Raw genomic sequence first — 20,444 nt, 5'->3', positions numbered from 1 at the left:
AGCTGTGTAGGAATTGAATGGACTGTCTGGAGAAATAGTGAGCTTCCTGTCAGTGAAGATGTTCAAGCAGAAGCTAAGTAACCACTTGTTGGGGATAATGCAGAGAAAAATTAAGCTGGTGAGTTATCCTAATTGATATAAAGTCCACTTCAACTCATAGAGTCTGTGATTTATTTTTGTTACTAGTCTCAGGGGGTCCTTGATACATGTAACCTGGAGCTCAGGGGATGAACAAGGATGGAAAAAAGGAAACTTTAAAGGCTATATTTAAAATAGTTTTTCTTCCCTGCTGAAGTCAGACTTCTGTGTTTACATTGTTAAGATTATAAAATTCTTTTTTTAATGTTTATTTATTTTGGAAAGATAGAGAAAGAGACAGAGACAGAGACATAGACAGAGAGAATGAACACAAATGGGGGAAGGGCAGAGAGTGAGAGGGAGAAAGAGAATCCCAAGCAGGATCCATGCTGTCAGTACAGAGCCAGATGTGGGGCTTGAACTCACAAACTGTGAGATCATGACCTGAGCTGAAAACGAGCTGGACAATTAACTGACTGAGCCACCCAGCTGCCATTATGTTGTTCTGATTATAAAAGCAAGGTTTATTTTTTAAATTTTTTTAAATGTTTACTCATTTTTTTATTAAATTTTTTTAATGTTTATTTATTTTTGAGACAGAGAGAGACAGAGCATTAATGGGGGAGGGTCAGAGAGAGGGAGACACAGAATCTGAAACAGGCTCCAGGCTCTGAGCTGTCAGCACAGAGCCCGACGCGGGGCTCGAACCCACGGACTGCGAGATCATGACCTGAGCCGAAGTCGGCCGCTTAACCGACAGAGCCACCCAGGCGCCCCAAATGTTTACTCATTTTTAAGAGACAGAGTGCAAGTGGGGAAGGGTCAGAGAGAGAGGGATACACAGAATCTGAAGCAGGCTCCAGGCTCTGAGCTGTCAGAGCCTCCAATGTGGGACTCAAACCCACAAGCTGTGAGATCATGACCTGAGACAAAGTAGGATCCTTAACTGACTAAGCCACCTAGGCATCTCGAGGTTTATATTTGAAATAAAGAGTAAACCATGATGTTTGAGTTTTAGTACAATTCTTTGTTTTTCCTGAAGTTAATAATTGCCTTGCTTCTTAATTTTCTTCATTTTCAAGTTCACATAGATAATTAATCTCCATATGCTCTAATGGTTTTGTAAAATATTCTGCATTATTATTTTATACGCAATCAAATGCATTAGGTGATTTATCAAGTCCACATGTAACAATTTAGTACCCACCACTGTTGTGTATCCAAAATCCATTCTCCTTTTCTCTTTTAATGGAAGCCTAATATTTTTTTAGTGTAGCAATACGTATAGCTTTAAAAATTTATTTGCTAGCCTCTCTTACAGGAAGTATCATCCATAAGATACTCATAAAATCCATAATATACTTCACCTTCTCTTTATTCTCCTTCTTCTCTCTATTTTTCTTTCTTTCTTCCTGAATATTTTATGTGATGAATGGTGCAGGCTTATATTACATGAGGCAACCACTAGAATAAAGATATAAAGAGCAGAATAGAGCCTGGGATCTAACGGCATTACAAAACCAAGTCCAGGATTTTTACCTTCAAATTTCTGATTTAAAAAGTAGATTTCTGAAAAAATCTACTTGATTCAATCACTTTGATCAGGTCTCTAAGATATTTAGCTAAATGTAACCCTAACTGATACCAGTAGTATTTCACATCAGTGAATTTCTCACAATTAATGTTGGGGCAAGTACCTAGTTATTTGGGGAAAAAATGAAGTAGAATCTTTCCTTTACTTTTTATACCAAAATTAGTCCCAGATGGACTAATGGTATAAATGTAAAAGAAATACTAAATGTTTTAGAAACAAGTGCACTATTTTATAAAATACAATCTTGGATTATAGAAGGCTTGCCTTAATATTAGTAAAACTTCTGAAATAAACAATCACTAAACTTAATCATACAAAATTTAAATTTTTATATAGGTTCTCAAATAAGACAAATGATTAATTGGTAGGAAAATGGTTGCCATGCTGAACTATAAGGCTAACCTCCTTTATATACAAAGAGTTCTGTAATAAAAACAAGAAAATTTTCTCACAGTAATAGAAAATTTGGCAGAGGAAACAGATAATTATAAGAAAAAACGAAAGATATGTGAAAAAAATCTCTCACAAACAGACTGAATAAATAAGTAAAATAACAAATAAAAAGGAAATTGAAAAAAACAGACATAATGGAAGACACCAATTAAAATACTGTGAATAATTTCCTCAGAGAGATAAGAGAAAATAGAATATTTTGGAAATAACAAAAAGATGTCTCATCTATTTAAAGACAAAACAAACAAAAGCACCTGAAAACAAGACAGATTTTTTTAGAAATTTTAAAAACATGGTAATAAAAATGTGTGAAACATGGTTGGAATAAAAAATAAAGAAATAAGTCAGTAATTACAATAAAAACTCAAAGAGATGGTTAACAACAACAACAACAAACAAACAAACAAAATTGAAATACTAAACCGTAAGCTCCCACATCAACTACTAGAAGCTAGAAGAAAGAAAGACTAAACAGTGGAGAAGAAATAAAACAAGTAACAATTTTCTTCAATTTTCTCAATCCAAAGGATGTGACACCATGTATATGTGGTGCCTATCACAATGAACCAAAAAAAAAAAAGACCCAGAACACCATAGACAAACAGATGTTTCTAAGCTACTAAAAGAGAGAAACTCTCCCATACAAAGGATCAGCAATCAAAATGGAATATCCATCTATTCCTACTTCCTGTTTTATTGTATCTTTGACTCTGGAAAATATGTTGAAGTTGATCAAATGCATTTTCTAGTGATATGAGAAGGTGGTCTTGTAGATATCTCTTAGCCATGAAGAAATTGACCACAAGAGGGGCTTAGTGTGAGGGGACAGGTGAATTGGCAAAAATTCTATCTTCATTGCTGGAAAAACGACTCAGAGGAATTGAGGCTCATTGGTGCCAGTACGATATACTTTTTCATTGAGATTATTTCCGTTTTCTTTCCTTTCTCCATTCATTTTTTTTCCCTATGGCACATATTGTTAAGAGTTGGCATAGGTACAAGAATCTCTAGGCTAAAGACACATCAATTCTGTTTCTGTGTATGCCACTTTCCCCTGGGCCTATCTCACTGTAATCACACAGATGTCATCAGGTGGTTTCCTGTAAACACTCTCAATTTCCTTGTTTGCTCGGGCCTGAGGAGGTTTCTGGGACAGGAGAATTTCCATTTTAAAAGTGGGACAGTTCCAGGTAAATTGGGCCGAGTTGGTCACCCTAGATTGTACCCAACTAGCTCACTGACATACCTACCCTTCAGCCTCAATGAATGAGCACAACCTCTCAGGTTCCTGAAAAGAGTACTTATCGCTCTAGCTCCTGGGAATATCTGCAGGGAATGCATGTCTGAACACTACAATCCAGTAGCTATCTCTGATGCATCTTGATGCCTGTCTCATAGACTGTAAAGAGGGAGGCTTCCTCTTTTGCAGCGTATCTGTACTCTTCCTTACCCTATACCCCTCTCCTCCATCCCTTCACCTCCCACTTCCTCAACCCTTAATTTCTGGATTGAGAAATCCAGAACCCTCAACCCTTAATTTCCGGTTTGAGGCATGTGATTCTTCTTCCCTAGTTTGTCTTTACCTTAGCGATAGACCCTTCTTCTACACCAGGATTTAAGTTTACTCTTAGGGGCTGTGATATAATATAAAAATATACAGTAAAACCTTGGTTTGCAAGTGTAATTAGTTCCAGAATTGTAATCCAAAGTGTTTGTAATCCAAAGCACTTGTATATCAAAGCGAATTTCCCCATAAGAAATAATGGAAACTCAGATGATTTGTTCACAACCCCAAAATATCCATATAAAAATGATTGCAATACTGTAATGTAATACAATATAATAAAGAAAATACAAAATATAAAAGAAAAATAAACACATTAACCTTCACTTACCTTTGAAAACCTTTGTGGCCAGCATGAGGTAGATGAGAGGAGGGTTATTGTGTAGCATGACTTTCACTATCACTAATGAATCGTTTCTATCTATTGGCTCAATGGAATCTTTTTCTTTTCATGAAACTTTAACAAGGAACCTATCCAATGACACTTGCTTTGCTTCCTTTTGAGGATTTCATGGAAATGTGACATTGCATTGGCGATCACTCACAATCCCGTAACGGGGTGGGAGGGAGGAGAGAGAGAGAAGAACCATTGACTCGGTTGTGATCATGTGATGTTCAGCATCACGTACTATTCCTATTGCAAGACATCACTCATTTATCAAGTTAAAAGTTATTAGAAATGTTTGCTCATCTTGTGGAACACTCACAGAGCAAGTCACTCACAATCCACGGTTTTATTCCATTTGGCCTTTGTCTTGGTTCTTGGCACAGAGCTCCTAAAAGCCTTGGAATTTCCTGAGTGATAGAAGTGTCTTTTGCTATTCACAACAAGCCCCTTTGGATCACACCTGAGTTTATACTAATAAAATGACTTAGAGCCCCTAGATACCCAGAGGATGGAGCTGATCAGGGGAAAGAACTAGTGACTAGAGGGTCAGAACTCTCAGCCATGAAACTCACCCATGAAACTCCAGGAAGAGTAGGGGGGGTGGGGAGCGGCTGGAGATAGAGCTCTACAAAAATACGGGGCACCTGGGTGACTTGGTTGGTTGAGTGTCCCACTTTAGCTCGGGTCATGATCCCACAGTTTGTGGGTTTTAGGCCCTCATCGGGCCCTGTGCTGACAGCTCAGATTCTGTGTCTCCCTCTCTCTCTGCCCTCCCTTGCTTGCACTTTGTCTGTGTCTCTGTCTCTCAAAAATAAACATTAAAAAAAAATTAAAGAAAAAATGTTCCAAAAATAAGATAGAAGGCTTCTAGGCTGTTGTATGCACATCAAGATGTTGGGAGAGTAGCGTGCTTAAAAAGAGCCAGGAGCTCTGCCTCTCCCTCCCCCGCCAGTACTTTGTCTTATGTATCTCTTCTACTTGGCTGTTCTAAATTGTAGCCTTTATAATGAACTGGTAATTATAAGTAAAGCATTTTCCTGAGTTTTATAAGTTGTTCTAGCAAATTATAAAATGTTGTGGAGAATGGGGAGGGTGAGTTATGAGAATCCTCACACTTGTAGCCAAGTCAGACAGAAATGTGGATAACCTGAGGAGCTGATATATATGGCTGAAATCTGAAGTGGAGAAAGTTTTGTATAAGGATTGAATTGAACTGTAGAATGTCCAGTTGGTATCATAATTGGTTAGTTTGAGGGAAAAAAACAACAACATACAATTGGTGCAAGAAGTGTTATGAGTAAAAACAGTAAAACAGTTCAGGGCAAAATTTAAAACTCATATTCCTTCCTTCCTGCCTGCCTTCCTGCCTTCCTTCCCTCACTTGTTCAATTAAAGACGTATGGAGGGGCGCCTGGGTGGCTCAGTCGGTTGAGCGTCCGGTTTCGGCTCAGGTCATGATCTCACGGTTTGTGAGTTTGAGCCCCATGTCGGGCTCTGTGCTGACAGCTCAGAGTGTGGAGCCTGCTTCAGATTCTGTGTCTCCCTCTCTCTCTCTGTCCCTCCCCTGCTCACACTCTGTGTCTGTCTCTCAATAATAAATAAACGTTAAAAACAAAATTAAAAAAAAACGTATGGAGTTTTTACTATGTTGCTGGGCACTATTTTATGTGTTGAGGATTTATTAGTAAAGAAACAACAATAATATTCTTGTTGCTATGGAATTTATGTTCTTATGGGAGTAAACAATTAACAAACAGACATGGAAGTATAAGAATGACATAGTTTGGATGTGAATAAAATCGAATGGTGTGAGGGGATAAAGAGTAACGGGGTGTATTTTAAATTGTGTGTTCAGGAAGGAACTCTGTGAGGGTGTAAAATGTGAGCTGTGGCTGGAAACAAGAGAAGGAGCCAGTACTAAGATTTAGGAAAAGGAAGAGTGACTATACAAATACTCCCAAATGAAAAGGAATTTGGCTTATTTGAAAAACATCTAGAAGACCAGTATGGCTGGAACATAGGAAACAAAAATGTTTTTGTGTGATATGAGAAAGGTTAGAAGGAACCAGAGCATGCTAGGACTTTGAAGTCCTTAGTAAAGAATTTGTTTTGTTTCTTAAATTGTTCTTTACTTTTTGTATATCTATTACTGGGTTTTGATTTGTGGTGATCATTAGGCTTGTAAATAACATATTCTGCATAAGCAGTCTACATTGAGTTGATGGTTGCTTAGGTTTGGACCTATTCTTTACTACTCCCTTGCTACATTATGGATACTTGGTGTCATACTTTACATCCTTTCATTTTTTGAATATCTTGACTGATTTTTATAGATATACTTAATTTTACCGCTTTTGTGCTTTGTACTGTTCTTACTCCTGCTTATGGTCTTTCCTTTCTACTCCAGGAATCCCCTCTGACATTTCTTGTAGGGCTGCTTTAAGTGGTGATGAATTCCTTCAACTTTGGTTTGTCTAGGAAACTATCTCCTCTTCTCCTCTGAATGATAGACTTTCTGGAGAGAGTATTCTTGGTTGCAGGTTCTTTTCTTTCAGCACTTCAGATATTTTACTCCTTTCTGGACTGCAAAGTTTCTGTTGAAAAATCAGCTGATAGTCTAACGGGGGTTTCCCTTGTACGTAATTGTTTTCTTTTTTCTCGCTGCTTTTAATATTTTCTTTATCACTACTTTTTGCCATTATAATTACTACATGTGTTTGTGTGGACCTCCTTGACTTGATTTCGTTGAGGACCTTCTGTGCATCCTGGATCTGAATTTCTGTTTCCTTCCCCAGATTTGGGAAGTCTTCAGCTATTACTTCTTCAAATAAGATTTCTGCCCCTTTTTTTTCCTCTCTTCTCCTTCAGGGATCTCTGTAATATGACTGTTATTATGCTTGATGCTGAGTTTTCTAAGTATATTTTCATTTATTATTAATATTTTTCTCTCTCCTGTTCAGTTTGATTGCTTTCTATTACTCTTCCAGGTCACTAATCTGTTCTCTTGCCTCCTCCAGCCTACTATTTATTGTCACTAGTGTATTTAAAAAAATTTTTTTAATGCTTATTTATTTTAGAGACAGAGCATGGAGGGGGGGAGCAAAGGGAGGGGGACAAGAGAGAGAGGGAGACACAGAATCTGAAGCAGGCTCCAGGCTCTGAGCTTTCATGACCTGAGCCAAAATTGGACGCTTAACTGACAGAGCCACCCAGGCACCCCTCATTAGTGTATTTTTAATTTCAGTTATTGAGTTCTTCAACTCTGATTTCTTTTTTTTTTTTTTTTTGATCTCTCTGTTAAGGGTCTCAGTGAGGTCCTCCAATCTTTTCTAAAATCTGTGTCTTTATGAAAAATATTTTAAATTCTCTATCAGGCATATTACTTGTTTCTGTTTCATTTAGCTCTCTTGCTGTGATTTTGTTCTGTTCCTTAATCTATTCCACATATTGTTCTGTCTCCTCATTTTGTCTAACTTTCTGTGTCTGTTTCCATGCGTTAGGAAAATCAGCTATGTTTCCTGTGGTTGAAAATAGTGACCTTATGAAGAAGAGGTCCGGTAGTGCCCTGTAGTGCAATATGCTCTGTTAACCAGAACCTGGTGTTTCAAGGGGTTTCCTGTGTGTGTTGTGTGCTCTCTGCTGTTGTGGCGGAACCACTTTTGCCTTCAGTCCAGTCATCTGCAGTGGCTCTTCTTGACTATTGTGGGTAAGGTTTGGTTCCCATACTGTGAGTTTGCCAGTCTGGGGCCACCTTGGGTTTGAGTTGATTCAGAGCAGGCGTTTGCCATAGATGTGGTAGCACTAAACTTCAGGGTGCTCTCCCTGTGTTGTCCTCTAAGAAGTTTTCATTGGTGGGTGGGGCCTGTAGTCAGACCAGCTGGCTGTCCTCAGACCACTGCTTGGGCCGCAAACTGCTGTGTGTGGTTATCTTCTCCTTTTCCCCAGGGCAGGAGTCACTTTGGAGTAGTGCTGTTCCCTGTTGGGGTTGCTTGAACACTGCTAGGCTTATGGCACCATTTTGGACAAACTCCAGCTAAGAGCGTATTGGAGAGGACAGGTCTGAAGGGGAACACAGAGGTTGGGCCTGCAATGTTGGCAAGGTTTGTGTGTGTCTGCTCTGGAAGGATATCTGGAGCCAAGACCTAGCTGGAAAGGGCATGTCTGCAGAAAACGTGGGGGTGGAGTGTGCTCTTCAGTTAGGGAGCGAGTGTTGGCACTGTGTTGGTTCCCATAGGTATTCCTGTGTCTAGCTGGGCGGGGGTGGGGGGGTGGGGTGGGGGGGGTGGGCAGGGGAAGGAAATGGTTCCTGCCAGCTCTTTTGTTCTTGAAGAAGTCTTCCAGTGATTGCTGTCCCTCTAGCACATGTTTTGAGTTTAGTAAATAAATCTCCCTCTTGTATACCCCAGGCATTTTTCAAATTGCTGCTTCTATGTTGTATCTCTGTGGGGCCGTTTGTTGTGCTGTATCTTTAAGGGCAGGAACTCCGCCCTCCTGGCTCTCCCAGAGCTGAGCCTACTGATTTTTAAAGTTCTAGGTGCTAAGCCCCACTGATTGTAAGAACCTGTGATATGTAGTCCTTCTGGTTTTCAAAGCCATATGTTATGGGAATTTGTTTTCTCATGTGGGCTCCCTGGTGTGAGAGTCAGTTTCTTTCCCTTCTCCGTGCTGAAGGTGTCCCTCCCTCCTTTGGACAGTTCTGTGGTCTGTTTAGCTCCCGACCATGTCTCCACCCTTCCTACCCTCTTTGATGTGGCCTCTTCGCTACATTTAGCTATGGAGAGTTTGTTCTGCCAGTCTTCGGGTCATTTTTCTGGGTTATTTACACTGATGTGAGTGTTATCCAGTTTTATCCATGGGATGGGGGAAGTTTAGGGTCCTCCTAATCTGTCATCTTCCCTGGAAGTCTATTCATTTTTAGATTGTAGTAAAACATACACCATATAACATTTATCATTTTAATCACTTTTAAACGTGCACTTCAGTGGTATTATATGCATTTATGATGTTGTACAACTTCACCACTATCTATCTCTGTAACCTTTTTCATCTTATAAAACTGCAACTCTATGCTCATTAAGCAACAACTCTCCATTCTCCCCTTTCTCCAGATCTTGGCAAAAACAATTATACTGTCCATTTCTATAACTTCAACTATTCTAAGTACCTCAAAAAACTGGAATCATACAGTATTTTTTCTGCGACTGGTTTATTTTTCTGTGACTGTTTTATTAATTTCCATAATATTCAAGGTTCATCCATGGTGTAGCATATCACAGAATTTCCTTTCTTTTAAATGCTGAGTAATATTCCATGATGTATATACCACCTTTTGCTTATCCATTCATCTGCTGAAGCATTTATTAAGTGCATGGGTTGCTTCCACATTTTAGCTATTGTAAATAACGCTGCCATAAACATATATTGCTTGGAGACTCTGTTTTCAATTCTTTTAGGTATATCCCCAGAAGTGGAATTGTGGATCATACGTTAATTCTATTTTTAACTTTTTAAGGAATTACCATGTTGCTTCCCATAGCAGCTGTATCATTATACCTTCCCAAAAATGGAGCACAAGGATTCGTTTCTCCATTACCTCTTCAATACTTTTTTTTTTTTTTTATTGTATCCATTGTAATGGATGTAAGGTGGTATCTCAATGTAGTCTTGACTTCCATTTCCTTAATGATTAGTGATATTGAGCATTTTTTCATGTGCTTATTGATCATCTCTCTGTCTTCTTTATATAAATGCGTATTCAAGTCCTTTGCCCATTTTTGAATTGGATTTTTGTTTATTGTTGAGTTTTAAAAGTTCTCTCTCTATTCCGGATATTAACCCTTTATCGGATATATGATTTGCAAATATTTTCTCCCATTCTTTGGGTTGCCTTTTTACTCTGTTGATATCATCCTTTGATGCATAATTTAAAAAAAATTTTCATGAAGTCTAATTTGTTTATTGTTTCTTTTGTTACCTGTGCCTTTGGTGTTAAATTCAAGAAATTACCAAATCCAATGTCGTAAGGTTTTTGACCTATGTTCTTATCTAAGAGTTTTATAGCATTAGGTCTTACATTCAAGTTTTTGATCCATTTTGAGCTCATTTTTATCTATCAGGTAAAAGGTCTAATTTCATTCTTTTGCATGTGGCTATCCAGAACCAGTTGTTGAAAAGACTGTCCTTTTCCCATTAAATGGTCTTGGCACCTTTGTCAAAAATCATTTGACCGTAACACAAGAATTTATTTCTGGACTCTATATTCTATTCTGTTGGCCTATATGTCTTTCTTTATGCCAATATCACACTCTACTCATTATTGTGCTTTGTATTAAGTTTTGAAATCAGAAGTGTGAATCCTCCAGTTTTTTTTCTTCTTTTTCAAGATTGCTTTAGCTATTTGGGGATCTCTTTAGATTCCATATAAATTTTAGGATGGGTTTTTCTATTTCCGTAAAAAAAAGGTTATCGGAATTTTGATAGAGATTGCATTGAATTTGTAGCTTGTTTTGGATACTATTGACGTCTTAACAATATTAAGTATTACAGTTCATTAACGAGATGTCTTTCCATTTATTTATGTCTTACTCAATTTGAGTAACATTTTGTAGTTTTAATAAGTCTTTTATCTTTTTGGCTAATTCCTAAGTATTTTACTCTTTTTGATGCTATTTAAATTTTTTAAATGTTTATTTATTTTTGAGAGAGAGACAGAGTGTGAGCAGGGGAGGAGTAGAGAGAGAAGGAGACACAGAATCTGAAGCATGCTCGAGGCTCTGAGGTGTCAGCACAGAGACTGATATGGGGCTTGAACCCAGGAACCACAAGATCATGACATGAGGTGAAGTCAGATGCTTAACCAACTAAGCCACCTAGGCATCCCCTTTTTGATGCTATTTTATTTTATTTTATTTTTTTAAATATGAAATTTATTGTCAAATTGGTTTCCATAAACACACTGTGCTCATCTCAACAGGTGCCCTCCTCAATGCCCACAAACCATTTTCCCCTCCCACCCACCCCCCATCAACCCTTAGTTTATTCTCAGTTTTTAAGAGTCTCTTATGGTTTGCCTCCCTCCCTCTCTAACTTTTTTTTCCCCCTTCCCCTCCCCCATGGTCTTCTGTTAAGTTTCTCAGGATCCACATAAGAGTGAAAACATATGGTATCTGTCTTTCTCTGTAGGACTTATTTCACTTAGCATAACACTCTCCAGTTCCATCCACGTTGCTACAAAAGGCCATATTTCATTCTTTCTCATTGCCAAGTAGTATTCCATTGTATATATAAACCACAACTTCTTTATCTATTCATCACTTGATGGACATTTTTGATGCTATTTAAATGGACTTGTCTTTGTCATTTCCATTTCAGGTTGCTCATTGCTAGCACATAGAAATGCAACTAACTTTTGCATGTTGACTTTGTATCGTGCTACTTTACTGAATTCATCTATTAACTCTAACAGGTTTTTGTTTATTTGTTTTTCTTTTTGTTTGTGGGGTTTTTATTTGATAGAATTGTTAGGGATTTCTACATCTAAGATCCATATCTTCTACAAATAGAGATAATTTTACTTCTTTATTTCCCTTTCTTGCCTAATTGGCTCTGGTGAGAACTTCCAGTTCTATGGTAAATAGAAATGGTGAAAATGAACATCCTTGCCTTGTCCCTGATCTTAGAGGAAAAACTTTCAGTGTTTCACAATTGGGTATGATGTTCACAGTGGGTTTTTCACATGTGGTTTTTATCATGTTGAGATAGATTCTTTCTCTATTCATCAGTGAAGCCCTCAGGTCTAGGGCTTTTTCTTGTTGAGAGATTTCTTTTTAAGTTTATTTATTTATTTTGAGAGGGAGAGAGAGAGAAAAAGAGTGACAGAGAGGCAGAGAGGGAGAGAGAGAGAATTCCAAGCAGACTCCCTGCTATTAGTACAAAGCCTGACCCAGGGCTGGATTTCACAAAACCGTGAGATCATGACCTGAGCTGAAACTGAGAGTCAGATGCTTGTTAACCAACTGAGCCACCCAGGTGCCTCTGAGAGACTTTTGATTACTCATTCAATCTCCTTACTGGTTATAGGTCTATTAATATTTTCTAATTTTTCCCATAATTTAATCTTGATGAATTTTGCGTTTCTAGATTTTGTCCATTTCATCTAGGTTATTAATTTTTTTAGTATATAATTTTCCATAGTACTCTTTTATAATTCTTTTTATTTCTGTAGATAAGGTAGTAATATCCACATTTTCATTTCTAATTTTACAAATTGAATCTCCTCTCTTTTTTTCTTAGTTTAGCTTGCTAAGTTGGTCAATTTGGTTCTTCTTTTCAAAGAATCAGCCTTTGGCTTCATTGATTTTCCTCTATTCTTAAAAATTTTCTGTTTCATTATCTTTATTCTCATCTTTATTATTTCCTTCCTATTTCTAACTTTGGGTTTAGTTTATTCTTCTTTTTCTAGTTCCTTAGTTTGCAAGGTTAGATTGTTGATTTGAGTTTTCTTTTCTTTTTTTTAAATGTAATTGTTCATAGCTACAAATTTCCCCTTATCACTGCTTTCACTATGATCCCTAAGTTTTGGTATGTTGTTTTCTCATTTTCATTCATCTATAAGTATTTTCTAATTTCCCTTGTGATTTCTTCTTCGACCCTTTAAGAGTTTCTTGTTTAATTTCCACAAATTTGTGAATTTTCCAGTTTTACTTCTGTTATTCGTTTCTTATTTTATTTTATTTTTATTATTATGATTTATTTTTTAAGAGAGAGAGGGCATGAGATGGGGAGAGGGGCAGAGGAAGAGAAAGAGAGAGAATCCTCAGCAGGCTCCATACTCAGAAACCTATGCAGGGCTCAATCCTATGACCCTGGTATCATGACCTGGGTTGAAATCAAAAGTTGGATGCTCAGTCATCTGAGCCACCCAGATGCCCCCTATTATTCATGTCTAACTTTATCCTCATCCTGTTGTGGTTGGTGTAAAAAATGTGTCTATCTATCTCTTAAAATCTATTAAGATTTTATTTGTGGCCTAACATATGGTTTCTTCTGGAAAACGTCCCTTCTGCACTTGGTAACAATGTGCATGCTGTTGATGTTGGGTAGAGTGTACTGTATATATCTCTTAGAAATAGTTCATTGTGTTAAGTCTTCTGTTTTCTTACTTATCTTTTGTTTGATTGTTCTATTATTGAGAGTGGGGGATTGAAGTCTTCAACTATTATTACAGATCTGCTATTTTCCCCTTCAATTCTGTTTTTGATTCATATATTTTAACGGTCTGTCACTAAATGCATAAATGTTACAATTGTTATATCTTCTTGTTCTATTTAACCTTTATTAATATATTAACTCCTTCTTTGTCTCATATTTTTTTTTCATTTGTTTTAAAGTCTATTTTATCTTATATAGTATTAGTCTTATGTAGTATAGTTCTGTTCTCTTTTGGTTACTATTTGCATGGAATATCTATTTTCATCCTTTTACTTTCAACTTATTTGTGTCTTTGGAAATAAACTGAGTGTTTTATGGAGAGGATATAGTTGCAACCTGTGTTTTTATCCATTCTGATAATCTCTGTCTTTTGACTGGAGAAATGAATCCATTTGCATTTAAAGTAATAGTTATCAGTAAGGACTTACTTGTATCTTTTGCTATTAATTTTCTATCTGCCTTATATATCTTTTGCCCCTAATTTCCTTCATTGCTGACTTCTTTTGCCTTTAATTGTTTTGTGTAATAAAATGTTTATGCTTATTTCTTATTTTCTTTTGCATGTATTCAATAGCTATTCTCTTTGTCGTTACCATGGAGATTACCAGTAACATCCTAAAATTATAACATTCTTATTTGCTATAAGCAGTTTAACTTCAATAACATACAAAAACTCTGCTCCTTACAGTTCTGTCCCCACCCTGTTTGGTTATTGGCATCACGAACTTACATCCTTATGTTTTGTATGCCCCAAAACATAACTAATAATTCTTTTATGTTCTTTAGTCTCTTAAATTGTATAGAAAAGACAATGTGGAATTAGGCACTGAAGCTATAATAGCACTGGCATTTATTTATTTATTTATTTATTAAAAAAATTTAATGTTTATCTATTTTTGAGAGAGAGACAGAGTGCAAGCAGGGGAGGGGAAGAGGGAGAAAGGGAGACACAGAATCCGAAGCAGGCTCCAGACTCTGAGCTATCAGCACAGAGCCCCATGTGGGATTTGAACCCACAAACTGTGAGATCATGACCTCAGCTGAAGTCAGACATTTAACTGACCCATGTGCCCCTACAGTAACACTAGCTTTTAGACTAACACTTTTTTTTTTTTTTTAAAGTAAGCTCCACACCCAGCACGGAGCCCACTGTGGGGCTCAAACTCACAATCCTGAGATTAAGGCCCGAGCTAAGATCAAGATTTGGATGCTTAACTGACTGAGCCACCCAGACACTCCTACTAATACTTTTTAATTAATTAGTTAATTTACTTATTTTTAAAGGTTATAATTTGTTTTATTTTTTTAATCTTTTAAAATATAATTTATTGTCAAATTAGTTTCCATACAACACCCAGTGCTCATCCCAACAGGTGCCCTCCTCACTCAATGCCCATCACCCACTTTCCCCTCTCCCCCACACCCCAACAGCCCTCAGTTTGTTCACAGTATCCAAGAGTCTCTTCACTTTTTAAAAAATGTATGAGTCTCAGGGTATCTGGGTGGCTCAGTTGGTTAAGAGTCCGACTTCAGCTCAGGTCATGATCTCATGGCTTGGTTTGTGAATTTGAGCCCCACATCAGGCTCTCTGCTGTCAGCACAGAGCCTACTTCAGACCTGCTTTCTCCCTCTCTCTCTGCCCCTCCCTCTCTTTCTGCCCCTCCCCCACTCATGCTCTCTCTTTCTCTCTCAAAAATAACCATTAAAAAAAAAAAGTATGAGTCTCTTTAATGATGTAGAAGACAAAAAGTAGTTACAAATTATTGGTACAATAATATTAGCTTTTATAATTGTCCGAGTATTTACCTTTATTGAGATCTTTCTTCATATGGCTTATAGTTACTATCTAATGTCCTTTCATTTCACCTCACATGACTTCTTTGAGAGTTTCTTGCCAAGCAGGTCTAGTTGTAATGAACTCCCTAAGCTTTTGTTTACTTGGGAATATCTTATTTCTCCCTCACTTTTGAAGGACAGTTTCGACAGATGTAAGATTCTTGGTTGACAGTTATTTCTGTTAGCACTTTGAATATATGGGCCCACGGTCTTCTAGCCTCCAAGGTTTCTGATGAAAAGTCTGGTATTTAATTGAGAATTCCTTGTATGTGACAAGTGTCTTCTTTCTTGTTGTTTTCAAGATTCTCTCTTTGTCTTTGTCTTTCAAATAGTTGTTTATAATGTGTCTCAGTGTGCATCTCTTTGAGTTTATCTTCCTTGTAGTTTGTTGAGCTTCTTGTATGTTTACATTCGAGCCTTGCATCAACTTTGGGAAGTTTTTAAACATTCTTTTTTCAGATACCCCTTTTGCTGTTTCTCATCCTAAGATTCCCAAATGTGTATGTTGGTCACTTGGTATCCCATATGTCCTTTAGACTCTGTTCTCTTTTCTTTAATCTTTTTTTTTCCTGTTCTTTAGACTCAATAATATCAATTATCCTATCTTTAAATTTGATAATTCTTTCTTCTGTCTGCTCATATCTGTCTTTGAATCCGTCCAGTGAAATTTTCATTTTTGTTATTATATTTTTAACTTCAGAATTTCTTTTTGGTTTCTTTTCAGTTTTTTTTTTTTTTTCCATTTTGCTCATACACCATTTTCTTACCTTCTCCACACCATCCTTTAGTTCTTTGAACATCTCTAAAATGTCACTGACTTTGAGTCTGGAGTTCTCTCTTGTCCAACAAGAGAGTGGAAGCAGAATTGAATATGGCAGAGGCTATGGGGCACCTGGGTGGCTCAGTGGGTTAAGCGTCTGACTTTGGCTTAGGTCATGATCTCACGATTAGTGAGGTCAAGCCCCACATCAGAATCTGTGCTGACAGCTCGGTGCCTGGAGCCTGCTTTGGATTCTGTGTTGCCTTCTCTCTCTGCCTTACCCCTCTCGTGCTCTGTCCTCTCTCTGAAAAACACTAAATAAACTTAAAAAAAAGGTTTTTTTTTTTTAATATGACAGGGGCTAATGTCCAGGAGGAGAGAAGAGCCCTGAACAGGGGTTTTGTCTCTGTATTTATTGAGCTTTCAAGGTTTTACATATGTGGTGAACGTGCAGAAGAAAACAATAAGAAAGTGGCCATTAATTTGTGTGTGTAAGAAGCAAAAGGTTTGGAGTGCGAGTGGCATTAGAAGTTGAGATTAAAGCACAATAATATATTGGCACCTGATACCAGACAGACAAGAGTTTCTCTGTGGGCGATACAGCCAAGTGACTGTTATCTCCAAAGTTAAAGATTACTGGAGCATGATGCCTCAAGGGTAGCCCTTTTCACTAGGTAATCTTGGGTGCAGTGGTTGCTTTCTGCCTCTATGCTTGGTCTTACTGGCCTTGGATATTTTCACCCTGTGGCAGCTTTTGCTCTAAGCCTTTTAACCCGTTGGTGTAAGCATACAGAATTCTAAATTTATTTCCCACACTAAAAGAGGTGTTTTAAAGTCTTCGTCTAATAGATTTGCCATCAAGTCTTTTTCAGAGATAGTTTCTGTTGATTTCATTTTCCTTTGAATATGACACATTTTTCTGTTTCCTTATATGCCTTGTGATTTCATGTTGAAAATTGGACATTCAAATCTAATAAGGTGGTAACTCTGGAAATCAGATTCTACCCCTCCCGCCTGGGTTTCCTGTTTTTGCTTTTGTTTTGTTTGATGTAGACTCTCTCTGTGCCCAGGTTTAGCATGAGATGTAAACTTATGGTCTTCTCGGTCCTTTTCTGAATCTGGTATTTAATTGAGAATTCCTTGAATTCTGAATCTGTGTTTTCCCTTGGGCACGTACTTTTTAATTTTTCTCTATATGTGCAGTTGTTTTTGCATGTCCTAGTCTTTAATATCTAGCCTCCAAAAGAGGAAAAAGAGAAAAATGAAGGGAGGAAGAAAAAGTACACTGGCCCTTTAAGTCCCCAGAAATTCACTTCAGCCAGGGGGAAGAGATTTCCAACAATAGAAGGAAGTGTAAGGAAGAGGTCACCCACCTCTTTGTCTGACTGATCAGCAGCAAAGATCTCAGATAATTGGAAGATAGAGCCCTTTTTGCTCATCCTGGCTTTTGGTAGAAGCTGCTCTTGAAACATGGTCACAGTTCCCTGTCATGGAGCTGAGGGTGTGGGATGGGTAGCTGTTACTATCTGAACGTTAAAATTGACGGAAACGAACTGCACTTTGTTTTCTAAGACTTCTCTGGAAGTTGAAAGCCTTCAGTAGACTCCAGAGTTCCAAAATCGTTAAATCAGATAAATTCTGCCAGTGCAATTATTGTCTAGACAAAGAGGAAGGTTCCTAATGCTTCTACTCCACCATCTTCCCAGAATCCTCTTTCCCTTGAGGAAACTTGACCTTTGTTTTATTGAAAGATGCTGAAGAGAAGGTGAGTTCAATAACCTGGGACTCTTTCTGACTGTGAGAATTGGAAATACAGAAATGACAAAAATATATTACACATATGTGTTGCTATTTTACTTATCAAGGTGTTTTTATATCCACATGTCACATCATCTTCCCAGGATCCCTGAAGAAAAGCAGGGAAATTGTTAAAATGTCCATTTTACAGAAGAGGAATTCATCCCAGAATGCTTGAGCTGCCTTGAGTGGCACATCTTGTTGAAGCAGCCCTTGGTTCAAGATAGGTTATTTGGATTCTAGTGCCTGGTCTATGATACTCCTGAGCCTAGTGGGTTCTGGGTATGAAGAGCATGATGTTTTCAGATTGAAGAGCATTAAACACGAGGTACACTGCCTCATGTACCCAACCCCTGCCCCAACGAAAATATATTTGACTCAGGACAATTTGTTTTCCACAGTTTAAACCCTTTTCTCCTCTGCAGAGGCCAGAGTTTTGTTTTGTTTTGTTTTGTTTGTTTTTAAGTCCTTGTTACTTTCTTTCTCAATGCCTGTTCATGTGAAAAGAAGTTATATATCTAAATTTCACAGGTACTTCCTTATATTTCAGCTATTGACAGATTTGAAGTCTAAGTCATAGGGCAGAAATGTGACACAGTAGGCACCTGAGAGCTGGGTTGGAAGATAATGTTTTAATCAGGTTGAATTTTTCACATGCTGGGTTCACACTGTGTAGACAGAGCTTTCCTGTTCTGTCTGGCCATTGAGCAGATTCCATATAATAGGGGCTTACAGATATAGAAGAGCCCTTATATGCATTTCCCATTTTGTAGATGGAAAACTAATGCCCAAAGAGGTAAACTGATTTTTCAAGGTCACTCCATGCAAATTCAACCTTTGTTTCGTTGAAAGATGATCCAGTTAAACCCTAGCTCAGTGATTAGTGATCTGTGGAAGGTTGGCTGTTGACCCTGCTACAGAGATTAGTTCATAGGATGTTTGCTGGGATGTTTATATCCTTAGGATCAGCACCCATGGAAGAAAAGGGCAAATGTGGGAGAGGGCAGAAGAAGTGGAGCTGTCATTCAGGAACTCGGTTGCCTGGTCACCTCAACAAACACCACAAGAAGCCCTGGAGCTAAAATGGTCCACCAGAGTTGCTCCAGTTTGATTGCAATGGCCAGGACTTTTTAGTCCAGTCTCTATCCGTTCTTGGATATGTACCACACCAGGAAGGAGTCACCTTGGCCAAGGAAGCTCTGCACCTGAAGCCCTGCAGCCCCGGAGGGCTGACAGCTAAAGGCAGTCCATGATAGCAGTTTCAACAGCTGGGGAAGCAGGACCTTTCTTGAAGGGGGATCAAGGCCATGCCTCTTCACATCCATCACAAGAGGCTTGCTGAATGTGAAGATTAGCGATTGTGGCCAAGTGTTATCAACACTTGCGGCAAAACTGGGACTTGAAATGAAGATTCCCTGGTTATTAGCCCCAGTCTTTACCATTCTCCTTTGCTAGAATTCAAAATCTTTCTCAGGGGTTTGTGATTTGGAGTTATTTGTGATTCTTAGACGTGAACTGTTGAACTGTGAAGAGACTTGCCAATCTGGTTGGCTCAATCTGTTTATTTTCATGCTCAACCACCACAATAGAAACACTTAAGTCTATTCCTGGTGGTTTAACAGTTCTGGTTATAGAGCAGAATACTTAATACCAGGCTCTCCAAATCTCTCCAAACTCCATAATTAAAAAAAAAAAATCTGTTTACTCCATTCTCCCGGGAGCTGCATGTTGATAAATGATTACCCTAAGGTATTTTCTGAATCTACATCTTTTTTTTTGTCCGCAGACATCATCCTTCATCTGATGAATACCGAACCAGAATTCTCCAGTGCCACACAGGGTTTAAGGATATTATTTGGATCTTGCTATAAACCAACACAGGCTTCACCTAGGACCTGAACTCAGTCATATTCTACCTTCCCACTATATCAACATGTCAGTGTCTTGTTTATTTTTTAAGCATCTCTCAAAGGCCACCCCCTCCAAGAGGATTAAATGATTTAATATATGAAAAACACTCAACCACACCTAGCACATATATTTAAGACTTCAATATATATCAGCTATTATTGTTATTGTCTTTTTAATGGCTTTGAATCTTTCACACGGAGTTCTGTAATGTGCACTCTACAGCTTATTCCTTGGTGTGTTAAAGGCCCAACAACTGCATTTTTTTCCACATGCCATTGTCACTTGCAGCTGTGGTTTCGGAGATGATGATTACGTTTGACTGCAACTAACTACTTGGTCCACATCCCATGCATATTGTTCAAGCAGTGACACAGAGAGGGAGAGAATAGGAGAGAGAGTGCTGAAGTCATCCACAAGGACCATCTATCTCAAAGTGCTCCCACAGTACCTCTAGCCAGTTGACCCCCATGCTTATGTTACATCCCTCCCTCAAAGTGGCACAGTGGTCCATGCTATCTCTAGAAAACTGTTTTAAATTTTTCTCAATTTGGAACAAAGTTTACCTTTGGGAAATCCTTGGGGATTTTCATCCAGGCTTTTCATTCTGTTCTCTAGGACCACATGGATCAAGTTCATTCCATCTTCTTTAAGACTACCCTTTAATATAGAGAGAAACCTATTGTGGCTGATTACTCTAGAACACATTTGTAGAGCTATGCCTTGTATAATGACTGACTTCAAAATCCCTTTGTGTTGCCTAGTCTCTTTCATTTGTGGGGGGCTGAGTATGGACTAGAGATTCAGTTTGATCCTTGGATGGGTTAGTATCACAGTTCTCTCTTGCAGGCTCGTC

General features: G+C 38.0%; 1 long non-coding RNA gene across 1 annotated transcript in view; it reads right to left on the bottom strand.

Annotated features, from left to right (window-relative positions):
- The window catches only part of LOC125921092 (uncharacterized), a 41,279-nt gene extending 25,945 nt beyond the window's left edge, over window positions 1-15,334 (bottom strand). The window contains exon 1 of the long non-coding RNA XR_007457296.1: window positions 15,094-15,334. This is a non-coding gene — a long non-coding RNA (uncharacterized LOC125921092). The remainder of the gene's footprint in view (window positions 1-15,093) is intronic.
- Window positions 15,335-20,444: the final 5,110 nt, after the last annotated feature.

This window comes from Panthera uncia, chromosome C2 (genome assembly GCF_023721935.1).
Source record: "Panthera uncia isolate 11264 chromosome C2, Puncia_PCG_1.0, whole genome shotgun sequence".
NCBI classification, from domain to species: domain Eukaryota; kingdom Metazoa; phylum Chordata; class Mammalia; order Carnivora; family Felidae; genus Panthera; species Panthera uncia.
Note: the sequence above shows the minus strand (reverse complement) of the source record. Positions and strands in the feature narration are given on the sequence as shown.